The 20,250-nt window shown below is 38.0% G+C and overlaps 1 pseudogene; it reads right to left on the bottom strand.

Annotated features, from left to right (window-relative positions):
* Window positions 1–5,903: 5,903 nt before the first annotated feature.
* On the bottom strand, window positions 5,904–8,530 carry LOC147482971 (phospholipase A1-IIdelta pseudogene; annotated as a pseudogene).
* Between the last annotated feature and the right edge of the window lie 11,720 nt (window positions 8,531–20,250).

The following is a 20,250-nucleotide window of genomic DNA, read 5'->3' as shown; positions in this document are numbered from 1 at the left end:
GTTATTGGAGGAGTCCAAGTGTTTGAAGAAATTCTCAAGTGAGTTTCTTAGTTGATTATTGTGGTTGTTGGTATTTGGGTTCTCTTTTGACTATCAAGTGTGTGTTGAAATCCCTAAGAGGGTGTTTCTTTGGTTATTGTGGATTGTTTGGGGTGTGTGAGAGTTTGAGAATAGTATGTCGACAGAGTCCACCATTACTCCTACGACTTCTATATCTAAGGAGAAATCTCATATGACTTTGAATATCAATCATGCGAGAATTGATGTAGAGAAATTCGATGGATCTAACAATTTTAGTATGTGGAGTTGTGAAGCTATAGATGCACTATGCCAACAAAACTTAGATAATGTGTTAGATGAAAAACCATCAGATATAGAGGAGAGTATTTGGGTTAAGAAAAATAGACAAGCTTGTGGTATCATAAGATCGTGTTTGGCTAGGGATGTGAAGTACCTTGTTCTCAATGAGGCTTCGGCCAAGGAAATCTGGAGAATCCTTGAAGAGAAGTATTTGGATAAGACAATGGAAGGTCGTGTCTTTATGAAAGAAAAGTTATATGAAATGAGAAAGAAACAAGGTGTTTCATTGGCCTAGCATATAAATGAGTTCAATAAGTTACTTATCAACTTGTTGAATATTGAAGGAGAAACGAATGATGAGGACAAAGCTTTCCATTTGTTGAGATCTATTCCTAAAGAGGATTACGGGCATATAAAAAACATCATTATGTTTGGAAAGAAATCTTTGAATTTTTGTGAGGTGTAGACTGCGTTGACATGTTGGGATATGATGAACAATAATAAAAGGGAGTCAAAGGAGTCAACGAGTTCTACTTTTATGGTAAGAGGGAGGTCTAAGGACCACCCGAATTCTGGTGGAGGAAGAGGGAAATCTCGTTCTAAGCCGAGAGGGCAAACTCTAGCCAAAGATGAGTGTTTTTTGTCATGAGGTTGGGTATTGGAAAAAGGAGTGCAAGAAGTTGAAACAGAAGATGAAAGATACCGAGCATAAACAAGCCAATACATGTCAACATTGCTCAAGGAGGTAATGATTCGAATGGTTCCAATTTTTCTTTTGCCGTTACATCTAGTATTTGTTTCATTGACTCTAGTGAATGGATTTTGGATACGGGTGCTACCTATCATGTTTGTCCCATACGGGAGTGGTTTTCAAGCTTCAAGGAGCTTGATAGTGGAGATATGTTGATGGGGAATGATCAACCTTGTCACACTTTGGGGATAGGTAATATTCGTCTCAAGATGCATGATGGAATGGTTTGGGAATTAGAGGATGTTAGATATGTTCCCGCATTAAAGAAGAATCTTATCTCTGTTGGTATTTTGGATGTTAAGGGCTACAAGGTAGCTATTGCAAATGGTGTTATGAAGTTAGTCTCGGGAGCAATGGTATTCATGAAACACATACGGCGGAATAACTTATACTATTTGAAGGGAATAGTAATACAATTACTGGGGAAGTAGCTGTTACTGAGCATTCAGAGGCAGTTGCTAAGGAGGCCACCAGATTATGACATATGCGTCTTGCACATGCAGGTGAGAAGTCTTTGCAAGCATTAGTGAGGCAGGGACTGTTGAAAGGTGCTAAGACTTGTAAGTTAGATTTTTGTGAACATTATGTTATGGGCAAATAGACAAGGGTGAAGTTTGGCACCGCTATCCATCGTACGCGTGGAACCTTTGATTATGTTCATTCGGATGTTTGGGGTCCTTCCAGGAATGCATCTCTTAGAGGGAACAAGCATTATTATGTGACCTTTGTTGATGATTATTCTAGGTGATTGTGGGTATATATCATGAGAAACAGGGATGAAGTCCTAGATATCTTCGTGAAGTGGAAGAAATTGATTGAAACTCTGACTAGCATAAAGATCAAAAGACTTCGTACTGATAATGGTGGTGAATACATGAGTGATCCGTTCTTGCAAGTATGTCAGGATGAGGGAATAGAGAGACACTTCATAGTGAAAGGTACGCCACAACAGAATGGGGTAGCTGAGCACATGAACCGTACTCTAATGGAGAAGGTGCAGTGCATGTTGTCCAATGCTGGATTGGGTAAAGTGTTTTAGGCTGAGGCTTTGACTTATGCATGCTACCTTGTTAACAGGTTGCCTTTGTTTACAATTGGAGGTAAAACTCCTATGGAGGTTTGGTTTGGTAAACCTGCTCAAGATTATGATTCCTTTTGTGTGTTTGGGTGTCCTGCTTACTTTCATATCAAAGAGAGCAAGTTGGATCCTAGAGTAAAGAAAGCTATCTTTGTGGGTCTGAAAGGTGGAGTTAAAGGCTATACGTTATGGGATCCGCAATATAAGAAGTTTGTCTTGAGCAGAGATGTGACATTTGATAAGGCTTTAATGTTGAAGTCTGCTGACTCTCAGGAGGTGGAGAGTATGGCCAAAGAGGTATTGCAGAAGGTGGAAATTGATGTGTCTTCACCTAGTCCAGATGGTTCTGTATCTAGTAGATTGGCAACCATGGATAGTTAGTCAGTTGATGTTCCAGTTGAAGACATGGAAGTAGTGAATACAGGTGATGGAACAGATGATGATACAGTGAATGTGACTCTATTAAAGGAGCAAATTAATGTTGGTCCTTTGGCTCCGGTTCATGAGCCTATTGCAACTGGTAAATCTAAAAGGAATGTTCCCCCATTGTATTGGCTAAACGATTATGTTACCTATGCACTTTTCATTATTGAAAGTCTTGACGAAGACGATCCTTCCTTATATTATGGAGCAATCCAATGCTCGCAGTCAGAAAGGTGGAAGACAACTATGGATGAGGAGATGCAATCTCTTCATAAGAATGATACTTGGGTGCTTGTAAAGTTACTTAAGGGTAAGAAGGCGATTGGCGGGAAATGAGTGTTTGCATTGAAAGAAGGATCTCTAAGTGATGAGTTACGTTACAAGGCAAGATGGGTAGCTAAAGGTTATGCTCAAAGGGAGGGGATTAATTATAATGAGGTGTTTTCTCCGGTTATGAAGCACTCCGCCATACGTATCCTTTTGGCCTTGGCAGCTCAGTATGATTTGGAGCTAGCCCAGCTCGATGTAAAAACTACTTTTTTACATGGTGATTTAGAAGAAGAGATCTATATGACTTAGCCGAGTGGATTTAAAGTTGCAGGAAATAAGGATTTGGTGTGTAAACTGAAAAAATCGCTATATGGTTTGAAATAGGCAGTGGTACAAGCGGTTTGATCAGTTTATGCTAGGGCTTAAGTACACAAGAAGTCATTATGATCATTGTGTCTACTATCGCAAACTACATGATGGTTATTTCATCTACTTGCTCTTGTATGTTGATGATATGCTTATAGCCTCAAGAAGCAAGACTGAGATTGAATTGATGAGTTGAAACAGCTTTTGTCCTCAGAGTTTGAGATGAAGGATTTGGGTGAAGCTAAGAAGATTCTTGGCATGGAGATTCAAAGAGATAGAGCAGAGGGCAGAGTTTGGTTGTCTCAAAAGACATATTTGAATAAGGTAATACAAAAGTTTGGTATTGATGGGAACACTAAGTCTGTGAGTATTCCTCTTAAACTTAGTGATACTATGTCTCCGAGTTTGGATGAGGATGTGAGTACATGACTCATGTTCCATATGCTAGTGTTGTTGGTAGTTTGATGTATGCGATGGTATGGTATGAACTAGGCCGGACATTTCACAAGTTGTTAGTGTTGTTAGTAGGTATATGCACAATCCTGGGAATAAACATTGGCAAGCTGTGAAATAGATTCAACAGTACATTCTTGGTACTGTAGATGTTGGTTTGAAGTTTGAGATGGATACTAGTCAGCTCTGTGTGGGTTATGTGGACTCTGACTATGCAGGTGATTTGGATAAGCATCGGTCCACTACTGGATATGTATTTACTTTAGCTAGTGCTCCGGTGAGTTGGATGTCTACTTTACAGTCTACGGTTGTATTGTCTACGACAGAGGCAGAATATATGGCAGTGACTGAGACTATGAAAGAAGCTATTTGGTTGCAGGGTTTGTTGGATGATTTGGGAATTGTGCAGGTTCGGCTTAAGATTCATTGTGATAGCATGAGTGTTATATATTTGGCCAAGAACCAAGTTCATCATGCCCGAAGAAACACATTGATGTACTGTGCGGTTTCACTTTGTCAGAGAGATTTTGGAAAAGGGTGATATCTTACTTACTACGATAAATACCAAGGATGACCCCACTGATATGTTAACCAAAGTGGTTTCTGGAGTCTAGTTCCACCATTGCTTGGACTTGATTCGTATCCTTCATTTGAGATGATTTGGCTCTTATGAGCATATGTGAACTACGATTGGCTTAATCCTGTTTAGAGGGTACGTAGGCAACCATTATGTGGTGTAGTCGTTGTTGGTCCTTCAGGACATTTGCTTGGTTCTTCGAGACATTTGTTTGTTTTGGTTTGGTGTAGTGGATTGGTCGGCTCAAATTTGAGAAATTCTCGCTGAGGTGGAGAATTGTTGGGATGATGGGACTAATGGGCCTTTGGTAGCCATATGCCGAAATGAGCCAAAATTTCATATCCCTCCGAAACTTCAGCTACACTCTAAAAACAAATTTAAGGTTTTAACCAAAGGGTGATGAGAAATTTGTGAGTTCTTCTAAAAGGGGACTTTAGGTGTTCTATTGAATAGGGTGAGTGTAACACTATTTGATTCTCTCAATTGGAAACTTCTCATTTGGTTATGGATTAGGCGTAAGCCAAACCACTTAAATATTTGTGTCTCTACTACTTGGTTGGTTATTTCTTGTATAGTTGATACTTTGTTTGTTTTAGTTGGTTGTGATTTACCACTCCTCTCAAGTTGCAGGGCCGACTCTGAGGGGTAGGCAACATAGGCCACCGCCTAGGGCCCCCATTTGATTGCTAATATTTAGGGCCTCCAGCTGCTACACAAGTGCACACCCACTAACCCACGTCCATATATATATATATATATATATATATTTTTTTTTTTTTTTTTTTTTTTTTTAGTTCGGCTGTTTGGCTAGTCCATTTAGTCAAAACTCAAAAGCCCAACTGTGTTTGTTTAATATGCAATGTAATTGTAGGTCACTATGTTCCGCAAGACGACAACTTGCTGCACTAATAGTAGAGTATAATGAAATGCCCAACATAGCACCCATCAAGTTGAAGGCCATTGTTGTAATCCTCTTACCCTTACTTTATCTCATCCAAGTTCTTGTACCATTGCCTTCGTTCTTCCTACATATTTCTAATTCTTTCAATCATTTTGTGTCGCTGGTTCTCTATGTAAATTGGTAATTCACTTTTAGACTTAGACATTAGCATAACCTCGGGTGATTATTTATGGTCTCATGGAGCAGTACTATCAGATGAAACATTAGCTTTGGAGAAGACAATTTGTAACAACTCAACATACTAGAAGCAACAAGTCCATGTACATTACCTTTACTTGTCAATTATTATGAAGGTATGTTCCACTTCCACTTTTCTCTTATACTTCACTTCTTGTCCCTTTAGAAGTTGAAGGGAACGTTCAAATGTTCCATAGACATGATTATGAAATGCATTACTTCGCTCACGCCCCCACTGCAATGCAGTATACTAGTAATAATTTTAAAAAAATACGCACATGTGTGTGCGTGTTTTTTTTTCCCTAAGACAGAGGGACCATTTTTAGGAGCCGGCCCTGTTGTTGTTGTTGTTATCGCTATTTGTAGTTGTTATCGCTTCCGTTGCACAACACTCTCTCTATCAATTTACATCATTTGCAAACAAGGTTGAACACTTGTTCTTCACTCAACAATACCATGACAGGAAGCAAAGACAGGCTAGGATGAGCATGAGCAGGGAAGAAATAGCAAGAACTCCAAGCCAATCATTGCTGATGGGGATACTGGTTTAGGTGGTGCAAGAACAACGGTTAAGCTTTGCAAGCTCTTCGTAGAAAGGGGAGCTGCTGGAGTCCATATTGAAGACCTTGTTCCCTACTTCTGGACAATCGAATACGATAGCACTTACAGCCGTTACAGGGATGGTTGATGATACATTTTCAACAACATCAAATGCGCTTAGTACTGACAAACTTGCACCGAGGATGTGTCCTGTGAAGACTATGCTTATGGTTTCATCTTTGTACTTGTTTACCAATTCTTTGATTTTGGTGAGGAGTTGTGTTCTTGCACTGAGTTTGGTGAAAGGAGAATTGGCATTATTTGAAGTATAGACGGTAAGCCATCCTTTCATGACCTTCATTGTAGTGTCATCATCATCAGTATCATTGCTGCTGCTTTTATCCTTGTTTCCTCTGTTGTTGCACAGGTGGCGTTTTTTTTTTCTAAGGTTAGGAATAATTATAGTGTTTAAAAGTTACAAGAAATTGGTCCCAAGGCCCAATTTTGGGGAAAATGAAGTCTAGAGAACACGATTTTTGTGAGTAACTCACAAGGACAAATTTTGGGGAAAAGTAAGTCATGAACCCACTATTTCAAAATTAGTAACCCTCAAGGACAAAATAAGTTGGCCCCGCCTTTTTACATTTTTTTTAAATGCTAGTTATACCCTTCTGTGAAAATAATCCTCAAGGACAAATGGCCCGGATTAAAATAAATATTTTCTAATTTTACCCTTTCTGTCATTTTACTATGAACAATGAGTGTTCATACCTTCTGCTGATGTATGAACAATGATTGTTCATATCCAAATAGGTGAATGTACCTTATACAATATATTGATGTATGAACATTGAATGTTCATACCCAAAGGACCAAGGACTATGAACATCGAATGTTCATACCCAATCAATGTTCCTTGGGAATGTTCATACCCAATCAATGTTCATACCAAGGACTATGAACATTGAATGTTCATACCCAATCAATGTTCATACCCAAGGACTATGAACAATCAATGTTCATACCTATCAATTGAAAAAAAAAATTAAAAGTAGTCATGAACAATGATTGTTCATGTTTGATGTATGAATACTTTTGATGTATGAACAGTGATTTTTCCTACTCCCAAATAGGTATGAACAATCTATGTTCATAACTGGATCATTGTTCATAGCTCCAATAGGTATGAACACTCATTGTTCACTCATAATGTTTGTTTAATTGGGGTATGAACAATGAGTGTTCACGCCTCACGCCTGCTAAAAGGTATGAACAATGATTGTTCATACTAAATACACCAGTCATTTCGTCTGGGCCGGGCCGTTAATTATTTCGCATCAGGGGTATACTTGATATTTCATCTACCCGATCCGTTTTTTATTTCCCGTCAAGGGTATACTCGACATTCATCTACCCGGTCCTTGTGAGTTACGAAAAAAAAAAAAAAAAAAAAAGTGTCCTTGAGAGTTATGTTTTCGGCAGTTTTGTCCTTGAGAGTCACTCCCTGTAAAAGTTAAGACCAGAAATTTCGACACGTCACCACATCTAAGTGTTGTGTGAACTCAGTACGAACTGAATGGTGTGAACGTCGTATTCCGAAACAAATGTAGATTGTATACAACAAATTTGATCCCCCTCCCAATGAGCAGATTTGGATCTGTTGTAGGCTATTTGTGGTTCTACGGACTGTGGACTGATAAACTCTCCGTGCCTGCTATTCTAGACCATGCTTACAACATTTTGGTGAAAGTTGGAGCCTAAAGAGCATTACTCCGATATCTATGCGGGTGTACGATGCTGGTCTGAAACATGATCTTACAGACCAACTCACGGGGCATTGGTGAATAAAAAAATAGCATCACACTTTTAACACTTAAAGTGACACAATTACACTTCTCACGATTCTTCTCGAAGATCTAGCACCATTCATGAAAACAAAAAATACCAATTTCTCAACATAATTGATACTAGAAATATCAGATTTTTCAAGGGTGGTGTTTGTTTTCATAGTTTAAAGGACCGTACTCTTCTCAATAACTCGGAGAATAATTAGTCCAGAACAAAGAAAACTTTGATGGAGTTGCTATTTAGAACTCTGAATAATTTTGTGTAGAAGGTTCGGGTGCAAGTGTAACAAGTTCGCCCACTATTACTCATTTTTAGATTTGATGTATATAGTTTACCTACAACTTTGCTAATTCTAGGTCAATTTATCAAAACTTCAGTCATATTCCAACAGATATAATCGTACTGAGAAAAACATTATATCTTTGTTGTGCACTCTGATCATTGATCTTCAACAAGGATTCCACTGATACAAGTTTTGGCTGCAAAACATCAACCCATTCAAGAGGTCAAATGGTTCCACGCCATGCAACATATATTTCACGTCTCCCAGAAGCTTTAATTACTAAATTCATCAGATGTTACAGCAATGTATCCCATCCAATTAGATTCATGATCCCAAGCCTCCGTGGAGAAGGAATGGATGATGAAGTCGCTGGGTACCTCGACCCCGGAAGTAGCATAAAGGAACGAAGCAACATAGTAATTCGAAGCACTTTGAAGTGCAACTCTGTTGAAGAGTGACTTCTTTCCATATCGACTACTGCCACAGTACTTGGAATGTTGGTGAGATAAAAGATGACGTTATTGGAGGAGGAGAAGAAAAAAAACCCGATCTTTTTCTAATCACGTAGAGGGCAATGTTTTGAAAACTGAACCGGTAATCGAACCGATATTTTGTTAAAATGGTTCAACCATGGTTCAACTCGGTCGGACCGATTTATGTTTATTTAGCAAATTTTTTAATAATTACAATAATAAAATGAATAAATACATGTTTTAATTCAATATTAATTGGTATTATATATCAAAATAAATTTTTTATACAAGAAATACATAGTAGTAAATTGGTTTGGAGTTTGGATTATCTTGTTTAGGTGTTAGGTTCAAGTGTTCAACTCCCCACATTATCAATTTTTCAAAAAAAGAAAAAAAAAATTATATAAGGATGATCCGGTTTAGAATTGAGGGTTCAACTATAAACTCAAGTTTTAACTGAACTGAACAGAAAATTTACCGGTTCCGGTCGGACCCCAGTTCAACCACCAGTCCGGTCCGGTTTTCTAAACACTGGTAGAGGGTTTAGTATGGTCCACGAGTTATATATTCAATACTTGTTTTAGTCAATAAATATTGTTTTAGTCAATAAACATCTTGGATACGCCTAATAAAAAGAAGGGCTTTTTAGACTTTGGTCCTAACCATACTTGGTTTATTAGGGTTTGGTCCAGAAAAGGTTGAATATTAGGGTTTAGTCCTAGTTTTGATTTTTTATTGAGTTTGGTCAATCGGCTTGTATTTTCGAAATGGCAATAATATACCGCGTGTAATATCGTGTGCTTCTATTTAATCAAATTAATTCGACACGTGTCGACATCTGACTTCGACTTTTAATGTGGCCGTCAGATCTGAAATTTGCGCATCTCGAGAATACAAATGAGATTTTTTGTTTTGGATGTGAAATACAGACAGGTGAAATAAGGAGGGAAATGATCACTCACTCTCTCACTCTCTCTCTCGACTTCTCTCACAGAAACCCTAGCTCTCATGTGTGAAAACACCAAGTTTAACACTGGCATACAAACCCAAACAGCCAAACCAGCCCCTCTTCTTCTCTAACCACGAAATATGAAGAACCTCCATTGGAGTTGTTGATCGTGTTTTTTTTTAATGATTTTCATCTAGTGTACCTGTTGATCGTCGTTGTTTTATGGTTTTGAAGCTGTTGTGAGGTCATAATCGTTGATTTAAGGTCATCATCATCTGTTGTCGTCATAAAATTGAAGGTTGTTGCTTAAAGGTTAGTTTTTTATGTTAATTAATCTTAGTAAAAATATAATTTTTATATAAAGTTGTATGATAAACATGAAAGTGTTAGCTTGATCTGTTGGAAAAATGGTGGCTTTTCGTGATGCTTCTTATAATCGTTATTGTTAATTTTTCAAGAAAGCGTGAATTAAAATGGTGGTTTGTTGTATTGCATGGTGCATGGCTTAGTCTATTGCCGCATACACTTTAGAAAACATGGACTAAAACCTAATTTTTAACTATTCAGGTTGGACTATGATTATATTAGGAAGTAATTACAAGTACTTAACTCTATATGTGGACATGCTATGATTTGGGGTCTTTTCTTACATTTTGTCCGAGAGTCCGATCCTTTGTTAGGAAGTAATAACATTTGGAATATGTTGTAAATGTTTGAAATTAGGAAGTAATAACATTTGGGATGGATATATTGTAAATGTTTGAAATTATATGCATTTGAATGATCTATATTTGCAAGTTTATATTTGTCTTGCATTAAATTGATTGAATGTAATTGTGAGAAGGGTCCCCTTGTTTGAATTGTTTCTTATTAACTGATTTATCCTATATGTTGTTTGTTTGTATGTTTGTGGACAGAGGAAGAATGGCCAATCCTTTGCTAGGTGTAAAGGAATTTGTGATACATTATGGTGGTAAGTGGGGGAGAACTATTCCTGGGAAGATAAAAGCTAGTCAATACAAGGGTGGTAAGAGAGAGTGTGTGAAATATGATGGGGATGAGATATTTCTGCTAGATTTGCGAAAGGATTTGCAGAAATTGGTTGGTGAAGGAGTTAAGTTTGAGATTGCAAGTTTGATTGAAGGGAAGTTATGTAGCATAACAGAAGACAAACATCTTATGGATATGTGGGGTAAGCTTACACTTAAACAATACCACCTATTTGTCCTCCCACCTCCACCAACTGCTCATAACTCTCCCCCACCACTTGACTTCAACATCGCTTATAACTCTCCCCACCACTTGACTCCAGCATCACTGCTCATAACTCTCCCTCACCTCTTGACTCCACCCCAACACAACTGCCCACAACACCCAAGAAACCTTTACAAGTCACTGAAAGTGTTAGAAGATCACCTAGATTCAGTCCAGTTCCCATTGAAGTTCCCACTCAAAAACCTAATCCAGTTCCCACTCAAAAACCTAAACCAGTTCCCACTCAAAAACCTAAACCAGTTCCCACTCAAAAACCTAATCCAGTTCCCACTCAAAAACCTAAACCGGTTCCCACTCAAAACAAAACCAATGGCACCTATAAGAAAGTCCAACAGCTTAACATAACGAAAACTAAACCACTTGTAGGTCCCAATGGAGAGCCATTGGTCTTTGACATTTCTGATGATGAAGAAATTAGTGAGCCACAAGCAAGAGAGGAGGTGACTGAGAATGTGGTTGAGGGGCACAATGGTGTTCAGCCATCTGGGAATGATGTGCACTTGTCTCAATTAGATCCCGCATTGATGATGGTTTTCGTACTTTCGAGAATATTAATGAGTTTCTGGAAGAATTGAATGAACCTGATGGTACTCATGTTGAAGTTATTGATGTGTTAGAGGAATTGAATCCTAATGGTAGTCATGGTGAAGTTGTTGATATGTTAGAGGATTTGAATCATAATGGTACTCATGCTGAAAGTGTTGATGTGTTAGAGGATTTGAATCATGATAAAAGGGATCTTGAAGAGCCTTTGTATCGGTATGGTCAATATTTTGGGCGGTTTTTGGTACTTTTGGATGTAGGGTATGATAGCAATCAAGAAGATAGTGATGAAGAGTATTGTCCTACGGTAGTGATTACTCCGAGAATGAGTTAGATAATGATATTGATCCAATGATGGTTGATGAAGAAGTTCACAATTTAGAAGAAGAATTACAAGGCATCGTTTTGGGAAATTGGTCCATGGGAACAACAAATGTTTTCGAGATTGAGGACATGGCTAAGGTTTCGACCGTTGCTGAAGCTTCTAAAAGGTTTGGCTCGTGTGAGTTGAAGCCTAAAATGACATGGGCAACTGTAGAGGATTGTAGAGAGTTCTTCCAGACAATGGCAATTAAGCACAAGTTTAGTACACAACAAGTGAGAAATGACAGAGAGAGATACATTTTGGCATGCAAAGATCCTAGTTGTGAGTGGACTATAACTGCTACTCTTACCAGAAAAGACATGCACACTTTTGTTCTTAGAAACTATAATGATGAACATACATGTGAAGCTAGTGTGAAGAACAAGTTTACACAGGCTAGAGCACCATGGGTGGCTCAAGCACTTGAAAATAAGATGAGAGAGCATCCAGATTATAGACCTAAGGATATACAAGCAGAGATGTTTTTTCAGTATGGAGTTAGCATATCATATTGGATTAGTTGGAATGCTAGGACATTGATGCTTGAAGTGATCAATGGCAATTATGAGGAGGGTTATAGACTAGTCCCAGAGATGTGTAGGCAGATTATAAAGTCAAACCCTGGTAGCCTTGCCAAACATTTTGTGAATGAAAAGAATCATAGTTTCATTGGTGTTGTTGTTGCGTACAAGTCATCACTTGATGGATGGTTGAATGGGTGTAGACCAATTGTTGGTATGGATGGCTGTTTTTCAAAGGCAAGTATGGTGGGTGTTGTTTAACCGCTATTGGATTTTGGATGCCATGAATGGGATTGTCCCTCTTTGTTTTTTTCATATGCAAGGGGAGAATGGGGATACATGGAGGCAGTTCTTATGTGAGATGAAGCCATTTCTTGACATGCATAAAGACAAGCTTACCTTCATCGCTGATGCAAAAAAAGGATTAATAAGTCTTTGTTGATGAGTACTTTCGATTCAAATCACGGGTAATGCCTAATAGGTGATGTTGTTTTTTTTGTATATGTATATGCTGTTTTTGTATATGTATATGTTGTATATGCATAATAAGCCATTTTGTTTGTATATGTTGTTTATTTCAGTCATAATGATAATATGTATATGTTGGTTTTTTCTTCCGTGTATTGCTTGGACATATGTATAAGAACTTCAAAAAGAATTTTGGCGGTGAATTATGGGAGAATCTAGCTTAAAAAAGCTAAGGCATATAAACAACAAGAACCGATAAAGATATTGGGTGTTATCAACAAAACAAACAGTAAAGCTTTGGATTGGTTAGACGAGCCAAGGAGTTGTTGGGCTAGGGCACACTTTATTTGGACATCAAAGTGTGATGAGTTAACCAATAATTTGTGAAAGCTTCAATTCCCCGGATATCGCGCGATCGAGATAAACCATTGGTTCATTTTATGGATAAGTACAACCTAAATTTGCTGCAAATGGTCTATGATAGAAGGGAATTGGCATTGTCATTGATGCCTGGTGAAGTTGTACCAAATGTGTTGTTCATGATAAAAAAGAGAGAGTTGAGATACAATTGGTATGAGATAAAGGGTGTATCAGATGTTGAATACTTAGCAATCAACACCAAGATGGGACTAAGTACAATGTTGATATTGGCAAACTTCAATGCTCTTGCATTGAGTGGCAAATGTCGAGTACCTTGTGTACATCTTTGTTGCAGATCCTTAGACCAAGGAGGCCCCGATGGGCAAGGTAATTAAGTAATGGGGTTCCCCTTAAGTGATTTACTTCATTGCATATTGTTTTAATTTGTTTTGTTTTTGTTATTAATTAAGTCCATTTTTTTACTGGTATTGCAGTCCATATTTTAGTGTGGAGGCATTGAGCAACTTATGCAAATTATCTTTATCCACTTGATAATATTGAGGAAGGAAATAGTAAGTCTATACTAGTAGGGAACTTTCATAACTCCCTATAACTTATTAGTTACTTATACTGAGGAAAGTCCACTTGCTTACTTATATAGTAAGTCCACTTGATAACTTATTGCTTACTCTATCTGGGAAAGCCCATCAGAATTGGTTCTACCTCCCGAACACACTAGAAGGGGGCTGGAAGGCCAAAAAAACAGAGAATTAGGAGTGAAGATGAACCACTTAAGACTCATAGAAAAATAAAGTGTGGAACACACGGTCACAATACCTTGAATTGTGACGAAGAAAGAAAGAAAGGAGTTCATGGCAAGAGAGGGAAGGGTAAAGGCCAAGGTAACTTTTCATTGTTAACAAATGAGTATTTAAAGTTAGTAATGGTAGTTAACTAATGAGTAATGATTTAGTTGAAGGTGGACAAGACCATCTTGAACCAAAGATCGAACAACAACCATCCGAACAACAACCACCAAAGCAACATGTTCCACCTGAAGAAGCCAATAGGAGAGGGAGGAAGAAAGAGTGCTCCACTACAACTCCACTACAACAAGAACAACAAGTGGAACATGAAGCACCACAAGTAGTGAAGGAAGGAGGAGTTAGAGCAAGGAGCACAAGGCCAGAGGAGGAAGGAAGAACACCACGAGCCAGAAGTTGAACTTGAAGCAGCTCTGACTAGAAGGAGGGTTAGAGCAAGGAGCACAAGGCCAAGAGGAGGAAGAGCACCAGCCAGGAGAAGTTGAACCTAAAGCAGCAGCAAAGACTGAAGGAGGAGTTAGAGCAAGGAGCACAAGGCCAAGAGGAGGAAGAGCACCGGCCAGAGAAGTTCAACAGGAAGCAACAACAAAGAAAGCACCACCACCACAAGATGAAGAATCCGGAGGAGGAAGTAGAAGGCCAAGAGGACCAACACCGGCAATGTGAGTGAGGACAAGGGGTTTATATAGGCTGATGTTTGGAGATGACAATGTACCAACACCTTCAACACCTCCAATGAATTTAAGTCGAGAGTCGTAGTAGAGCCACTTAGTCAGACATAGTGAAAGCAAATCCAAGACTGAATGTTGTTGTGAAAACAAACTCTTTATCATTTCAGTTTTTAGTTTTAGTTACATTTTGGTACTTATGCTATTGGTCTGGTGTACTTTTGGATTTGTAATGCTATTTTGGGATTAGATGTACTTTTGGATTTGTAATGCTATTTTGGGATTAGATGTACTTTTTGATTTATAATGCTATATTTTGGTATGAAATTTGTCAGTTTAATGTCCTCTGCTATGTTTTGTTTGAAATTTCTCAATGTTATGTTATTTAGAGTACCAACAACAATAATAGATCGATAAGTAGATTAACAAACATTAAGCAACAAACAAAAGACTGGGACATGGACTCAAATATCTCTAGAAGAACAACAACATTGGAAGAACAACATAAAAAAACATTAAAACACTAGAAAAACATTAAAAACATCTGCAACAAAATGTACATGTGACACCACAAAGGTAATGCAAACGTCCGCAACAAAATGTAGACAAACCGACATAGTATCCTACTACCGGACATGCTTCCTTCAAAATACAAAATGACAAAATGTAACAACAACACTCATGCCCACAAACATCACAATTAATGACAAGTGTGACCTCCTTCAATGGGATAGGAAGATTCGGTTATCGCAGTGGAGTTAGTTGAACCTTATTGAAACATCCAACCCAATCATCAGTGAGAGCCATAACTTCAAGTACTTTGCGATTTATCTTGGACTTGTGCAAATCCATAATGCCTCTACAGTTTTCCATATTGCATCTCTTTTTTAGGTATGGACACTTTACGAAGTGTGGTGGTCTTCTTGGTAACATAGCCGACATATCCGTGAAAACCAAGATTATATACAAGTTAGACTTTGATACATAAATAAGGCCATCTTTTAGGACTTGGTCCCCTTGTTACTTGAAAAATTAGAGCTTAGTCCTACTTGTCACCCATTAGAATTTTGAATTTTGAAGGTGAAGAGGTAGAAAAAAGTGTACGTGGTAACAAAAGTCTTGTGAGGCTCCCCATATTTCCTTCCGAGTGAGATTTGCAAAGGATGAAATGGTATTTGGTTTCTCTTATAGAGAGGACCACCAACGGATCTATTGTTTTGGCCGTTGATTTATTTGTTAGCTAGATTTGTGACGTGGCAAGTCAATTTTGATTGAGATTCCAACGGCAACTTTAGTTATTCGCATTGATATTACGCGAGGGTATTATTATTGCCATTTCAAAATACAAGCCGATTGACCACAGTCCAACTCAGTTTGTGGTCAAAACCAAAACTAGGACTAAACCCTAATATTCAACCTTTTCTGGACCAAACCCTAATAAACCAAGTATGGTTAGGACCAAATTCTAAATATCCCTAAAAAGAATGATAATTTATGAAGTTAAATGTGTCTAAATTATTTTATTTATTTATTTTAAAATTGGGATACCTAAGTATTTTTATGGGTGTGTCCAAGATCACTATGAAATAGGGTTGTCAACGGGTCGGACCTGAATAGGACACACCTAGGTCCAGGCCCACCAAATGATATTTGATATTTTGAGTCCAAGTCCGGCCTAAGTCCTATTGGACCTGAATAGGACACACCTAGGTCCAGGCCCGGCCCAAATGATATTTGATATTTTGAGTCCAAGTCCGGCCTAAGTCCTATTGGGCAAGTTCGGATTTGGGCCAGGCCTAGGTCCGGTAGCAATACATGAGAACTGTTATTTTTGTCTAAAATTTGTAAGTGGTAAGAATCGAATCCACAACTCTTGTGTGGCAAACACAATACTAACCAATATGGCTTCCAATTTTTTATATCAACTTTCAGTAAATATAATAGATATATTAATAATATTAAATATAAAACACATAAACTATTATAGATTTCGGGCCGGGCCATTATCGGATCGGACATAGGTATGTCCAGACCTTGCTAAATTTAAAGTCTAAGTCCTTATCTTATCGGTTCGGATTCAATCGGACTTCGGGCTTGTCCCAGCCCATTGACATCCCTACTGTGAAATGCCATCTATTATTCAAGGGTAATAATATTCCCACCCCACACTGATAAATTCCCTACAATAAATATGTACTACCCAATATACCCTTCTTCCATCAATTTCCTATAGCTCCTCTTCTCCCTTTTTGTGTCCAAGTTTCACTTAACTATAAACAATTAAACATTAATCTTTCAACTTGAGTTACAGAGCAAGAACCACTTCAAAGTCGACTATCTTAATTGTACCAAACTTTTTAGCAAGATAATTAATTTGATTACATATTTTCGTTGGGTGATGGACATGAATCGACTTTTAACGTTCTCGTCATGAAATGAGAACACGTACTACTTCAAGTCAACATTTCAATTGCAATAAAGATTTAAGTCAACTGAATTAGTTGGTAAAACCTTTGGGTGATAATACCGAGGTCTGGGGCTCGAACCTCGTCAGCATTAAAGAGTTATTGATCTCATTTAAAATAGGCTTGCTAAAAAAAAATACTTGCAGAGCAACATTTCCATATGAAGGGACATCTTCATTCCTCACTACTGAAATACTAAAACTTGGTTAAAAAAAAAAAAAAAAAACAACAACAACAACAATAACAACAAAAAAAAAAACACTAAAACCTCATAAATTGAAATTTGGATAAACATCTAATATGATCTCAAACTTTGTACTCCCCTTTTGAAAATATGCAAAGTTATTCAACTCAATTTAATCATAAAAATCTTGTCATTGCTAGCAATAAACTTAGTTTAACGTACACCTTTTTTCGGAGTTCAAATTCTTTTGGTTTTCTTTATATATATATATATATATATATATATATATATATATATATATATATATATATATATATATTTTTATGTATTTTCTCTGAAGAGCGTGATTTGTATTCTTGTTAGCATGATTCCTACGATATGTACAATTACGCTATATCACATGAATAAAGTAGTGTAGCAGAAACAAAATATCGTACCTTGGTCACAGCTTTCAATTCGAAGTTCCAAGCTTTGATCTACCGGAGAAGATGATGTTCTTGGCACACTCAAGATCTTCTTCTTCTCAACTTAGCTAGAGTCAAGTTCCAACCACGAACTGGAAGGAACCTTTGTTCACGAACCAAGAACCAAGAACTGACAATGGCTAGCAATGGAGGTTACTACCTATGGAATCTCCATGAAAAACTAGCTTTTAGAAAACGTTGGAGGCCACCATTAAAGGGAGCGAGAGATTTGCTCGTTTTTAGGATGATCAATATATGGGGGGGGGCGGGTTCTTTTTATAGAGCTCTCCCACCTCCTCAAATTCGGCTAGGATAAAGTCCCATACTTATCCAAAATCGGCTAAGGATAGAGTCCTATACTCATCCCAATACCTGGTGGTTATCTTTATCTCGGTGGTTTATCCTTATCTTGATGGGTATTTATCCATATCAGGTCTGACCCGGCCTTATTTCCAACATCTCCCACTCACCCACAATGGCGAAGAAGGTTTCTAAGAGAAGCGTTTAAGTAGAATGCTCATCCATTCGTGTGTCTCACACGACAAATGGTTCGTGTGATCCTAGCACACGTATTATGATATCTGTGAAGTAGCAAGTCGCACTGAAAAACATGACACAGTGATCTACCATGAAAGTGATCTTAAAGAAGACGAATCCGAAAACCTAATATCCGGAGAGTGTGTGTATACCCCAAGATCTGTTTGTTTCATCACTTTGACAAATAACACTCATCCCTATGAATCCACACCATAAAGTCAAAAAACGTATCACATGATTCACAATTATCATCAATTGTCGGCGGTAGAATCAATGATTGTGTGATAAACCGCCAGTTCTTTTACCCTTTGCATGACGCCATTTATTGTCGCCGAGTTCTACCAACTTCCCAGTATGCATCCAGTCAGCCTTTTAGTAAGAGCTTGTAGGGAGCAAACCAAAGTTACGAGTAGTCCTCTTATTTTCTTGACAAGGTCAAAAGTTCAAGGAGGGTATCATTCGATATGTCTTAAACAAAAAACCTATCAATTGAGCTCACATAGCAATAATTTTTTAGGGATATTTATTTTCTTGCTCTCAGGTGGTCGGTCAACTATACACATGTTGTGTGAAAATATGTCATGGCAAGAGTATCTAATTTGTTTACTCAACAATAGATATCTGTATGTCCACTCATACCATGCAAGTGTTGTCATCCCTAATGACAATTCCAAGGATACTTTGCTCCCACTTGGCAACAACCGTTTGTAGGTTTAGACAGAATCTTCCCTATAAAGCCTTTTTCTTCTTATCCAATTATAAGAAGGGGCATAACTCGGCACTAGGTCCACCCTTCCTATAAGGTTTAGTGACTTGTCAAGCTAAACTCCCACTGTTTAAAATGGAAGTGACTGTTCATGTGAGTGAACCAGTCAACCCTATTGACATACATATGAGATAATAAACAGTATAATGAGAATGCAATCGATCTAGAAAGAATGCACGTTTATTCATTAAACCATCAAAGTGTTCTTAGCATAATCACATCCTCTTTAACCCAAGCATTTTTACATGTGGAAGGAAGAGTTCCTTTGGAATAGGTTTGGTCAATGGATCCGCAACCATTTGATCAGTGGATATATGTTGTAGAACCACTTTCTTCTTCAGTATCATTTGTCATATGTAGTGGTACTTTAACTCTATATACTTGGTTCTTCCATGGTACTTTGGATCTTTAGCGTATGTAAGAGCAGCCATGCTGTCAGTCCAGATGTGAACTGGTTCAGCAACTCTTGAGAACACTGACAAGTGTTTGATGAATCGTCGAGCCTGCGCCTCTCTGTGTGGGGCGAGCAACATGCAATATATACTCAACTTCCATAGTTGAAAGTGCTATGGAAGTTTGCTTCTTGCTGCTCCAGGATATATCACCTCCATTCATTATGTAGGTATATCCTGAAGTTGACTTCCTCTCATCAAGGTCTCCAGCCCAGTCGGCATCGGAGTACCCAATCAGCTTAAGATCTTTCCCTTGGTAGACAAGTGAGTAGTCCACGGTGCCTTTCAGATACCTAATTATATTCTTGACAGCCTTCCAGTGTGCATAGCAGATGTCTGGCTTTGTACACAACATTGCATACATAAGGCTTCCAATTGTGCTTGAGTATGGTACATTTTTCATAACCTGAGTTTCAGTAGGATACTTGGGAGACATTTCAGAACTCAAAGACTCTTCTAGACTTACTGGGAGATTCATTTGCTTGCAATCAGTCATGTTGAATCTTTCCAAAACCTTCTTGATGTATGTCTCCTGAGACAAAGACAACAAGCATTTGGGCCGATCCCTAGTTATTTTAACTCCTAAGACATAACTAGCTTCACCCATGTCCTTCATTTTGAAGTTTAATGACAACCACTCCTTAGTGGAATTTATCAATGCTTTGTTGTTACCTGCTAACAAAATGTCATCCACATATAGAGATAGAATCACAAAACTATTTTTAGATGTCTTGACATATACTCAATGGTCCTCATTTACCATTTCAAATTTGTCTTGAAGCATAGCTTCATGGAATCTCAAATTCCACTGTCTAGAGGTCTGTTTTAAACCATATATGGATCTGTTCAGTTTACACACTTTGTGTTCCTGACCCTTGATTGAAAAACCAGTGGGTTGATCCATATAGAT

The sequence above is a fragment of the Coptis chinensis genome, chromosome 8 (genome assembly GCF_015680905.1).
Source record: "Coptis chinensis isolate HL-2020 chromosome 8, ASM1568090v1, whole genome shotgun sequence".
NCBI lineage: Eukaryota > Viridiplantae > Streptophyta > Magnoliopsida > Ranunculales > Ranunculaceae > Coptis > Coptis chinensis.
The sequence above is the reverse complement of the archived record's forward strand: the minus strand, read 5'-3'. Positions and strand labels throughout refer to the sequence as shown.